Source organism: Cetorhinus maximus, chromosome 27 (genome assembly GCF_964194155.1).
Source record: "Cetorhinus maximus chromosome 27, sCetMax3.hap1.1, whole genome shotgun sequence".
In the NCBI taxonomy this organism is placed as follows: Eukaryota; Metazoa; Chordata; class Chondrichthyes; order Lamniformes; family Cetorhinidae; genus Cetorhinus; species Cetorhinus maximus.
The window spans coordinates 3,197,086-3,210,052 of NC_135905.1; positions in this window are offsets into that span (position 1 = coordinate 3,197,086).

Genomic DNA, 12,967 nt, shown 5'->3' on the forward strand with positions numbered 1-12,967 from the left:
TTAGGGAGAAACGGGCAGGTAAAAGTTACATGGGCCCTTTAAAAGCAGATGTGGATAATATTGCAAAATGTTAATAAGGAAATGGCAGATGTGTTGAATAATTACTGTCAGTTTTCACATTCGGGGGAGAGGATTGTACACCTGAAGTTACAGGGAAATGATTAATGAATCATGAACTGGAGCACACTCAAGTTAACACAAGTAGGAAATCAGTATATAAAAAATATAATGGCTCCAAAGACTGACAAATCCCCAGGTTCTGATGGTTTGAAAAGCAAGAGCTGAGGAAATTGCAGATGCTTGAGCCATAATCTTCCAAACTGCCTGGCAGCAACTGTCAAGAGAAACAGGGTTAATATTTCAGGTCAATGAGCTTTCATAAGAACAGTTCTGACAGAGGGTCATCAACCTGAAAACTTCACTCTGCTTCTCTCTCCACATCAGCTGCCTGACCTGCTGAGGCTTTTCAGCATTTCCTGTTTTTATTCCAGATTTCCAGCTTCCGCAGTATTTTGTGAAGCTCTCTCGGTTTGGAATTGTCCCTCTAGGTTGCAAAATTGCAAATGTGACGACGGGCAGGATTTTTCCGGTTGGTGTGCGGGGATGGGCCCGACACGCCGATGTGTAAAATGACGCGCGATGATGTTGGGCGTGAGTCCCGGTGCCATCGCGATATTTCGTTTGGCCGGCGAGCGCCAGAGTTGGCTGAGCGCCCACTGAACTGTAAACAGCCCATTAAGGCCATTAGGAAAGCAATTATTGTCATTAGTAACGCTGCCCGTCCAACCTTAAGGTTGTCGGGACAGGCGAAAAGCCCAAGCGGCCTTCACATTTTTCAGGAAACCTCATCCACGGGCGGGATGAAGTTTCCTGAAGCTTTTATTAAATAAATAAATTTTCGGAAATATAAAAACATGTCCCAATTCATGAGGAGACATGTTTAAATAATTTTTTAGATCATTTATTCAATTATTTTAATATCTATTCAATCTCCCTGAGGTGGCTCTGTGCCTCAGGGAGATTGCTGCACTCTCTCACGCACATGCGCACAAGAGCGCTGGCCCTGACTCTCCCTCCACCCCCCCACCGCCCGCACAGGTAACGCTGAGCGCTACCGGCCGTGTATTACGCTGGGTGGGCCTTAATTGGCCCACCCGTGTAAAATGGCAGTGTGGAGCTGATTGCGGGCGGCGATTCTGCTCCACCCCCACCCCCACCCGCTCCCACCGAGCCCGCCCTCCATAGGAATAATCCTGGCCTATATAACAACAAAGGTGCAAGAAAAGAAACAGGAAATTACAAACCTTTTAGTCAAATATTTTGTGGTAAAGTTATTGGAATGTTCAACTGAGCACTTAGAGAAATCTGATATGATGAGAGAGAGAGAGAGAGAGAGAGAGAGAGAGCCAATATTGATTTCTAAAGGCTGGGTCATATCTTCCCCCACCTCCACGTACCATACCCCAAGAGGCACATATGGGCTTCCATTGGATTGGTCCATGATTATGCTTGGCAAAGTACTGCAGTGGTTTGCCATTGCTTTCTGCAGTAAGGCTGACCAGGAAACTCTCTTGCTCTTACCACCTGCCATCAGGCGTATTTGAAGGATATACAGGCTGATAATCAACTTGTTTGACCACGTTACAAATTCATCTTCCATGACTATCAAGTCCTGAGGGGACTTGAACCCAAAGCTTCTGGCCCAGACATAGGGACACTACCCCTGCGCCACCTCCAACCAGCCTAATTGAATCTTTTGAGGAAGTGGCTAAAGTAGTAGATAGGGGAATGTCTATGGATGTAGTTTAAATGGACTTTAAGAAGGCCCTAGAGCCATAGAAAAGTTACAGCACAGAAGGAGGCCATTCGGCCCATCTTGTCCATGCCAGCCCGAGGACACCCAGGTGCCCTTTCTAATCCCACCTCCCTGCACCCGGCCCATAGCCCTGCAGCTTACAGCACTTAAGGTGCAGATCCAGGTACTTTTTAAAAAGGCATTCAAGGTTTCACAGGCACCTAGTTAGGAGACTGATCAGATGGTAGAAGACGGAGACTAGGGATAATATGGGTAGGTACTCAAATTAGGAGAACGTGATCTGTGGTGCTCGACATGGATTGTACTGAGGCCTCACCAATTCCTGATATTTATTAATATCTTAGATAAGACGATAGAGAGTCATATATCCAGACCTGCAGAGATTGATGGGTGAATAAGTAATGTGGACACCAGTATAAAATTACAAAGAGATGGTGTTACATTCAGTGAGTAGGTGGAATTGTGGGAGACAGATTTCAACACAGGTCAGGCTGAAGTTATCTAATTGGACCGAGAAAGGGTAGATTTATTTAAATGGTGCAAAACTAAGAACAGTGTAACTTGTGATGAATTTGGAATTCCATGTACACAGATCACTAAAATGTTGGGGTTGGGTACAATAAAAATAATAAAGGTGAAATGGGCATTCATTTTTATAACCAGGGGCTCGAATAGAAAGGGGAAATCTGTGTACAAATCTGGCCCTCGCACCTTGGAACAGATACACTGACCTTCAAAAGAATGCAACACAGATGCAGTAAAGTGCAACTAGGGCTCTGAGGGCTAGATTATATGGGGAGATAGCATAAACTAGGTTTGTATTCCCTGGAATAGCAAATACTAAGGAATGCTTTGATTGAGGTTCTTAGCATTTTGAAAGAAATCGATACGATAGAATTGTTTTCCCTGGTGGTGGAATCGAGGACAACCTTAAGATCAGGGCCAGATCCTTCAGGATAGAAGTTAGGAAACATTTCTTCACACCATGGGTGGTAAAAGTGTGGATTTCTCTCCCAAAAAAGGCAGTCAATGCTAGCTCAATTAACCAAGCTAAATCTGAGATTAATAGATTTTTAATAATAACAGAAAATGCTGGGAAACCTCAGCGGGTCTGACAGCATCTGTGGAGAGAGAAACAGAGTTAACGTTTTGAGTCCGTATGACTCTTCTTCAGAGATAAAGAGGAGTAGAAATGTCTCTGATCCACTCCCCAAAACCTCATCCCCTCCCACGGCACCTTCCCATGCAATTGCAGAAGGTGCAACACCTGCCCCTTTACCTCCTCCCTCCTCACCGTCCAGGGGCCCAAACACTCCTTTCAGGTGCACTTCTCTCAATTTGGTCTACTGTATTCGCTGCTCCCAATGCGGTCTCCTCTACATTGGAGAGACCATACGCAGACTGGGTGACCGCTTTGCAGAACACCTTCGGTCTGTCCGCAAGCATGACCCAGACCTCCCTGTCACTTGCCATTTCAACACACCACCCTGCTCTCTTGCCCACATGTCCGTCCTTGGCTTGCTGTAATGTTCCAGTGAAGCTCAACGCAAACTGGAGGAACAGCACCTCATCTTCCGACTAGGCACTTTACAGCCTTCCGGATTTAACATCAGGTTTAACAACTTCAGACCATGAGCTCTCTCCTCCATCTTTACCCCTTTTTAAATCCTTTTTTTAAAAAATTATCTATTTTTTTTATTCACTTATTTTTAATTTTATTCACTGTTTTATCCTTTCTCAATCCTTTTTCCCAACCACTGCACCCCCCACTCCCACCCCACCCCCTAAAGAGCCATCCCCTCATAATCTAACCCTCGGAGCCCTAGTTGCACTTTACTGCATCTGTGTTGATTTCTTTTGAAGGTCAGTGTATCTGTTCCAAGGTGCGAGGGCCAGATTTGTACACAGATTTCCCCTTTATATTCGAGCCCCTGGTTATAAAAATGAATGCCCATTTCACCTTTATGATTTTTATTGTACCCAACCCCAACATTGTAGTGATCTGTGTACATGGACTTCCAAATTCATCACAAGTTACACTGTTCTTAGTTTTGCACCATTTAAATAAATCTATCACAAAAACAGAAATACCTGGAAAAACTCAGCAGGTCTGGCAGCATCGGCGGAGAGGAACACAGTTAATGTTTCGAGTCCGAATGACCCTTCAACAGAATTAACAAAAATAGAGGGGAGGTGAAATAGAAGCTGGTTTAAGGGTGTTGGGGGGGAGGGGGACAATAAGAGCTGGATAGAGGGCCAGTGGTAGGTGGAGATAACCAAAAGATGTCACAGACAAAAGGACAAAGAGGTGTTGACGGTGGTGATATTATCTAAGCAATGTGCTAATTAAGGGTAGAAAGCAGGACAAGCAAGGTACAGATAGCCCTAGTGGGGGTGGGGTGGAGGGAAGGGATCGAAATAGGCTAAAAGGTAGAGATAAAACAATGGATGGAAATACACTAAAAAATACTGGAAGGAGGTGGGAAAAGAAAAATCTCTATATAAGTTATTGGAAAAAACAAAAAGAAAGGGGAAAATCGGAAAGGGGGTGGGGATCGAGGAGAGAGTTCATGATCTAAAATTGTTGAACTCAATATTCAGTCCGGAAGGCTGTAAAGTGCCTAGTCGGAAGATGAGATGCTGTTCCTCCAGTTTGCGTTGAGCTTCACTGGAACAATGCAGCAAGCCAAGGACGGACATGTGGGCAAGAGAGCAGGGTGGAGAGTTGAAATGGCAAGCGACAGGGAGGTCTGGGTAATGCTTGCAGACAGACCGAAGGTGTTCTGCAAAGCGGTCACCCAGTCTGCGTTTGGTCTCTCCAATGTAGAGGAGACCGCATTGGGAGCAACGAATGCAGTAGACTAAATTGAGGGAAGTGCAAGTGAAATGCTGCTTCACTTGAAAGGAGTGTTTGGGCCTTTGGACGGTGAGGAGAGGGGAAGTAAAGGGGCAGATGTTGCACCTTCTGCGGTTGCATGGGACGGTGCCGTGGGAGGGGGTTGAGGTGTAGGGGGTGATGGAGGAATGGACCAGGGTGTCCCGAAGGGAACGATCCCTGTGGAATGCCGCCAGGGGGGTTGAAGGGAAGATGTGTTTGGTGGTGGCATCATGCTGGAGTTGGCGGAAATGGCGGAGGATGATCCTTTGAATGCAGAGGCTGGTGGGGTGATAAGTGAGGACAAGGGGGACCCTATCACGGTTCTGGGAGGGAGAGGAAGGTGTGAGGGCGGATGCGCAGGAGATGGGCCGGACACGGTTGAGGGCCCTGTCAACCACCGTGGGTGGAAAACCTCGGTTAAGAAAGAAGGAGGACATGTCAGAGGAACTGTTTTTGAAAGTGGCATCATCAGAATAGATGCGACGGAGGTGAAGGAACTGAGAGAATGGGATGGAGTCCTTACAGGAAGCGGGGTGTGAGGAGCTGTAGTCGAGGTAGCTGTGGGAGTCGGTAGGCTTGTAATGGATATTGGCGGACAGTCTATCACCAGAAATTGAGACAGAGAAGTCAAGGAAGGGAAGGGAAGTGTCAGAGATGGACCATGTGAAAATGATGGAGGGGTGGAAATTGGAAGCAAAATTAATAAATTTTTCCAGGTCCCGATCCAGACGAGAGCATGAAGCAGCACCGAAATAATCATCGATGTACCGGAGAAAGAGTTGTGGGAGGGGGCCGGAGTAGGACTGGAACAAGGAATGTTCCACATACCCCATAAAGAGACAGGCATAGCTGGGGCCCATGTGGGTACCCATAGCCACACCTTTTATTTGGAGGAAGTGAGAGGAGTTTAAGAAGAAATTGTTCAGTGTGAGAACAAGTTCAGCCAGACGGAGGAGAGTAGTGGTGGATGGGGATTGTTCGGGCCTCTGTATAAATTCCATCACATTTCCACTTCTCTCTAGCTCTGGAGAAGAGTAATTCGGACTCGAAACATTAACTCTGTTTCCCTCTCCACAGATGCTGTCAGACCTGCTGAGTTTTCCCAGCATTTTCTGTTTTTATTTCAGGTTTCCAGCATCTGCAGTAGTTTGCTTTTATATTAATACATTTTTGCCTGACAAGGATATAAATGGAGCCAAACTAAGATGGAGTTAGGATACAAATCAGGCACCATTTCATTGGATAGCAGAACAAGCTTAATAGGCTGAATGGCCTCCTCCTGTTCCTATGTATTTAGTTTCAGACATAAAAGCCCCTTACAGAAACATTTTCTCCCTCAATGCATTCACAGTGGCACCCTCCCGAGCAAGATGAATATATATAAATACCATCCTGGGCTCCTAACAGCCAATTGGCTCATAATTACCACCAGGCCAGTGTCTGGCTCCCTCACCTCCATTCCAAGTGCCCAGCTCTACTTTGCCTCCTCAGTACTGGGGCCTCAGCTATTTACAATCCACATTGCTGACCTGGATTGTAGTCAAATTTGCTGACAATACAGAGATAGGTAGGAAAGCAAGTTGTGAGGAGGCATTAAAGAGTCTGCAAAGAGATATGGGTTGTTTAAGTGAGTGGGGAGAAAATTTGGCAGATGGAATACAATGTGGGAAAATGTGACATTGCCCATTTTGGTGGAAAGAATAGAAAAGCAGAATATTATTGAAATGGAGAGAGGTTGCAGAATGTTGTGGTGCAGAGGGATCGGGGTGTCCTTGTACATGAATCACCAGAAGTCAACATTCAGATACAACAAGTAATTAGGAAGTAGAAATGAATGTTGACCTTTATTGCAAAGGAAATGGAATATATAAGTAGGGAAGTCTTGTTACAACTGTAACCAGGCATTGGTGAGACTGCAGCTAGAGTAGTGCACAGTGTTGGTCTCTTTGCTTAAGGAGGGATGTACTTGTATTGGAAGCAGTTCAGAGAAGGTTAACTAGGCTGATTCCTGGGATGAAGGGCGTGTCTTATGAGGAAAGGTTAAGCAGGTTGGGCCTATACTCATTGGGGTTTAGGAGAACGAGAGGTGATCTTATTGAAATGTATAAGATTGGGAAGGGGCTTGACAGGGTAGATGCTGAGAGGATGTTTCTCCATTGTTGGGGAATCTGGAACAAGGGACACAGTTTCAAAGTAAGGGGTCTCCCATTTAAAAAGGAGATGAGGAGCAGTTTCTTCTCAGAGAGTCATTAATCTTTGGAACAAAAACAAAAATAGCTGGAAAAACTCAGCAGGTCTGAGAGCATCTGCAGAGAGGAATACAGTTAACGTTTCAAGTCCTAATGACTCTTCATCAGAACTAAGAAATATAGAAATGAGGTGGAATATAAGCTGGTTGAAGGGGGGTGGGACAGGTAGAGCTGGGTAGAGGGCTAGTGATAGGTGGAGGCAAAGAAGAGATCAATCTATGGAATTCTCCTCCCAGAGAGCAGTGGAGCCTGAGCCATTCAAGGCTGAGTTAAGACAGGTTTTTTGATCTACAAGGGAGTGAAGGCTAGGGGCAGGCAGGACAGTGGCATTAAAGCCACGATCAGATCAGCCATGATCTTACTGAGTGGTGGAGCAGGTGCAAGGGGCCAGTGGCCCTACTGCTTCTATTTCTGATGTTCCTCTACAGGGTCTAGTTTACTCTAGACAGCATGGGCAAATCCCATTTTCCAAGGTGCATGCAGCCAACACAGAGCTCCTAAAAACCCAATCAATGTGAGTAGTGCACAGAATGTGAATGTAAAAAAATATATAATAGAGCCGCTAACTGAAAAAAGACCAAAGTCCATCTGGTTCACTTTCTACCATCCTCAGTCCCAATGAGAATCGAGCCGTTGACTAATTAACATGAATGTGACATGTGGGTAAGAAAAGTTCCCAGTGGTATGAGCTTTGGGAAAGATCAGGCAGCAGTGTGGTGGGGAGGAGACCATTGCCTGCCTCCCTCTGGAATGTGCCTTTAAAAAGCAGGTCTGGAAAGCGAGGCAGAGGCTACTGTCGAGGCCCATCCCGAGCAGCTCTGTGACAGGGGGACCCTGTGCTCTAAGGGCTGTTCCCGGGGACGCACAACGAGACTGCTGGAGGGTCATCAACTCAGTGAAAGACAATCCTTGGTCTGCCTGAAACTGGTTAGTCTTCCAGTGCGAAGAGTTATCCCCGACCGAGTGTTGCAGACTGGCGCATTCCAAGGTCCAGGACTACGTACCGAGGGACACATTAAAGTTTGGAAAGGCCACGCAGAGGCGCAGTGAGGAAGGGTCGCTGTCTAAAACCTTTCAGCCATAGTGCACCGAGGGGCTTGGACCCGTGTAGAACCTCACGGGCTGAATGCCTGACGCTGGAATAAATATCACATGATCTGATATTGTAATGAGGAGCCTCAGAATGCAACATGATCTGTGGAGAAAAGCTGAACCGTACTGCGCTTTTCGTAATGTCCAATTTGAAATGTTCTTTCAGATATTTTATGAATTAAATATATTTTTTTGAAGAGAGATGGCTCTGCAGTCGCCTCTCCCTCCCGATCGAGTTACACTCCGCGCACATCGGGCAGGGTTTTCCATCCTGTGGGCAGGTAGGCGGGCACCTGACCCGATCCGGTGTAAAATCGCGTGAGAGGATGTTGGGCAAGCGTCCTGACCTCATCCCGCGCTCGTGCGATATTTCACTCGGCGGGCGCGCGCAGAAGTCGGAAGTGTGCCCGCCGACAATTAAAGGGGCGATTAATCCCATTAACGGCGCAATTGTCGCTGGTTTTTCATGATTATGGTTGACGGGCAGGTGAATCGGCCAGGCGGCCTTTGCAAGATTTCCCTTCTTAAATAAAATAAAAATAGAAATCTATGGACAGCACTTTTATCATCTGATTGTGACGCTCGGGACGTTTTTTCCCCTGATTTTCAAGGTTTTATTTCATGGTTTTCGGGTCTGCAGCTTCCGGAGGCAGCTCTCTGCCTTCAGGGAGCTTTCTCTCAGCGCTCGCCCACGCCCACGGAAACCTCATGGCCCGCTCTCCTCCCACCCCCACCCTGCCAGTACTGAGCTTCTCAGCGCGCGTTTCACATTGGCCGTTAATTGGCCAGCCAGCGTGAAATCGCGGTCAGGGGCCAATCGCGGGCGAGTCCATTTCCCGACTGTTCCCGGGCCCCGCCGATTGTGCCCACCCACCGAGCTGATTATTCAGGCCATCGCGTCTAAAATTACTCAGATACTCCACAACAAAACTGATGCTCTCTGAAATCAATCAACTTATAAATCTGCATCTTAATGATTCCCCGGGAGGCCTGTTCCACTCACTCACTGAAATATTGTTTAAACAGTTTAGTGTTGAAGTGAAGGTTGCTTCCTCCGGTCCTAATGCTCTGCACAAGGTGAAACAGCTCATCACAGTCCATTATCCAATCTCATTAGAATCCACAACACAGCAGATATTTCCCCTCTTCAACCTTTGCTTTATGGTGAGATTATTCTCTTTTACGTAATCACTTCTCATCCAATCCCTCCATCCCCACAATCGTGTTGGACTCCCTTCTCTATCCTTCTGACAGTTGCAATATCCTTCTCATACTGTGCTGACCACAACTATACACAGTGTTATTCCAAGTGTAGTCACACCAATGATTTATAAAGTGGCAGAATGACCTCATTGTGTCAACTCAATACCAACCTTTACAGACATCCCAATATCTGAATTGTTTTACTCATTTTACTGGGCGTTTTTGGGTAGCTTCAATTTCTTGTCGATCACATTGACCCTGCTCCTAACACACATACAAGGATCACTGGGCTGGGTCCTGTCAACACTTCAAATAGAATCCCACAAAGAACATCCAAGGACTGCTTTCCTGTCCTCTCAAAGACTCCCCACACAAGGTTGTGGGCCCATCCCATCCTCCAACCGGGCCCACCTCCTCATCAAGGGAAACCTCAGGAATCAATAGAAAGATCCCATTGTCAGGCCCGACAATGGGAGCTTTTATCTCAGTCGCATTTGTTGAAATCCCATCACATCTTTGTTGACTGTGGGGGTTGGGGGGGGTGTTGGGGGTCGGGGTGGGGTGGGGAGACGGAGGGTAGGGAGATGGGCTAAGAGGTCACTTTGTATAAAGGAAACATTTGCAGAACGGAACAGATGTTTATGGGGGAACGTTTGACATTAAAAAGAGTCAAGTGTTTAAAACAAGATTTTCTTTAAAGTGGCTCTGAATCATTTTGAAAGGTAGTTTTTTTTTTGAGCCAGCCCTGTTAAAGAGATGTATCAAACAGTCATGAGAAGCTCCAGTTAACACCTGCATTTACCCCTGGGCTGATCTTGCATATCTGCAAGCTTCCTTTAGAAGGCAAATTCTAATTAAAACTGCTCCTACTTTCTAACCCACTAGTTCCACAGTAAAGGACACACAGCAAGCAGGAACCATAAAGCTATGTTTGATCTTTCTCCCTGCTTTTGGAACACCTATTAAAAGTGCCGACCTATAAATTAAAAAAGGTTTCTGCAAGCATCACAACCCCCAACACAGACAAACAACACACACTCCTCTCCCAGCCTCCTCACCCTCAATCACAATGTCCCAGAACATATTCCACACCGACAGCGCCAAACCTCCGTCTACCACCAACAGATCCAGGGGTCAGACAGAGACACAGACGGTAATAAACCATCAGCATCTCTCCCCAGGCAACATACTAATGGCCAGGGGAGGAGCAGTCTCCCTGTACTGGCACAGATCCAACTAACATACAGGAATTATATAAGGGACAAGCTTTAGGCTGATGCTTTTAAGACTCTGACTGCTAAACCTTTGCTGGTTAGAGTATCGAGAGATTTAGAGTAAATGGAGTTGAGCTACAGATTGGTCATGATCTGATTGAATGGAAGAGGGGCTGAATGGCCACCTCCTTTTCCTGTGTTCCTGAGTGATATTTCACTGTTAATTAGCTGGATTTGAAAGCGTTTCCCCTCCCCAGGATGGTTGGGAGCTGCAACATTTCAGTAACAGGGCCAGGGTTCATCACCTTCATGAACATCAACAGGCTGGTTAACCATGAAGGGCATCACAGACAAGCCAGGCCTTCACTTCCACACATTCGGGGCCAGGGGGGGTGGAGGGGGTCAGGGAGAGCTGGTGATTCTTTTCTAACGCCACAGGTTTTATGGTCCTGCGGTGAGCTGATTCAGCACAGACAAGGGACTGAACCTGGAGCCTTCAGTGTCCCTGTGTTTGAACCTACTCAGGCAGCTAGAAGGCATGTATGTGCCTGTCAGCCTATGTCTGTCTGTCTACCTGTGTGGGTGCCTATCTGCCTGTGTGTTCGTGTGTGTGCGTGTGTCTGTCTGCGTGTGTGCATGCATGTGTGTGCCTGTCAGCCTGTATATGTCTGTCTGTCTGCCTGTGCCTGTGTCTGTCTGCCTACGTGTGTCTTGTCTGCCTACATGTGTCTGTCTATCTGCCTGAGCATCTTGTCTGTCTGCCTGTGTGTGCCTGTCTGCCTGTGCCTGTCTGCCTGTGTGTGTCTTGTCTGTCTGCCTATGTGCGTCTGTCTGCCTATATGTGTGTCTGTCTATCTGCCTGAGTGTCTTGTCTGTCTGCCTGTGTGTGTCTGTCTGCCTATGTGTGTATTGTCTGGCTGCCTATGTGTGTCTGCCTGAGTGTCTTGTCTGTCTGCCTGTGTGTACCTGTCTGCCTGTGTCTGCCTGCCTGTGTGTACCTGCCTGCCTGTGTGTCTGTCTGTCTGCCTGTGTGCCTCTATGCTTGTCTGCGCACCTGTATGTCTGCCTGTGTGTGTGTGACAGTGTGTGTGTGACAGTGTTGGTGTGACAGTGTGTGTGATTGCGTGCAACAGTGTGTGACAGTGTGTGACAATGTGTGTAAGTGTGTGTATGACATTGTGTGCGTAACAGTGTGTGTGAGTGTCTGAGTGTGTTTGACAATGTGTGTGTGTGTGACAGTGTTTCAGAGTGTGTGTAACTGTTTTACTGTGTGTGTGCGTGTAACAGTGTGTGTGGCATTGTGTGTGACAGTGTTTGTGACAGCGTGTGTGTGTGAGTGTTTGTGACAGCATGTGTGACAGCGCGCGTGACTGCGTGTGTGTGACAGTGTGTATAATAGTGTGTATAATAGTGTGTATAATAGTGTGTATAATAGTGTGTATAATAGTGTGTATAATAGTGTGTGTGACAGTGTGGGGAGTGGGATGCTCCCGGAACCAGAGGCTTGTTTAGAACACAGTGACTGAGCCGAGCACTGGGATCGGTGAAGATCAGTCAGTCTGTACACCCAGTCTAAAAGAGTGATCCCAAATTGTCCAATAAGGTTTCAATTCCAGTTCAAATTTTGCACTGGACAGGAGGCACAGACTAAATCTCTCCATCTTTCTCTCTCTGTCTCTCACTCTCCCTCTCTCTCTCTGTCTCATCCAACTCCCTTTCTCCTCTGTCCCTCTCACCCCCTCCCTCCCTCCCCCCCTGTCTCCTTGCACTCCCAGAGGGCAGTATCGAGCAGGCTGATTTTCTCCCAAGCACAAGGTGCCAAGTCAAGCTGCAACACTGCCACTGAGATCAGTTAATGCAACCGGCTGGGGAACGCTCATTACCATGGCCCCTTTGATGTGCTTTATGACCATCCTGTTCATACCCATTAATGGGACTTTTCAGCAGAAACTTGCAAGTCAGCGGTTTCAGGAAGTGAGGGGAAAAAATTAACTCATTCCTGCATCCTGTATCCACACAAATGGCTGAACAGAGGGGAGGCAGTGGTGTACAGGCAATGCCAGAGGAACAAGGGTTCAAATCTCACCCTGGCAGGATTTGAGCTGATGGAATCTAAGTTCAATGAATAAATCAGGGATTAAAAGCTAGTCTCAGCAACGGTGACCGTGAAACCGTTGTCGATTGTTGTAAAAATCTATCTGGTTCAATAAGGCCCTTTAGGGAAGGAAATTTGCTGTCCTTATCTGGTCTGGCCTACATGTGACTCCAGACCCACAGCAATGTGGTTGACTCTTACCTGCCCCCTGAAATGGCCCGAGCAAGACACCCAGTTGTATTAATCTGCTAAAAAGCCTAAAAGGAATGAAACCGGACACACCACCCGGCATCGACCTAGGCACCGGAAACAACAATGGGAATCTCAACCCTGTCAACCCTGCAAAGTCCCCCTTACTAACATCTGGGGGCTAGTGCCAAAATTGGGAGAGCTGTCTCTCAGACTAGTTAAGCAACAGCC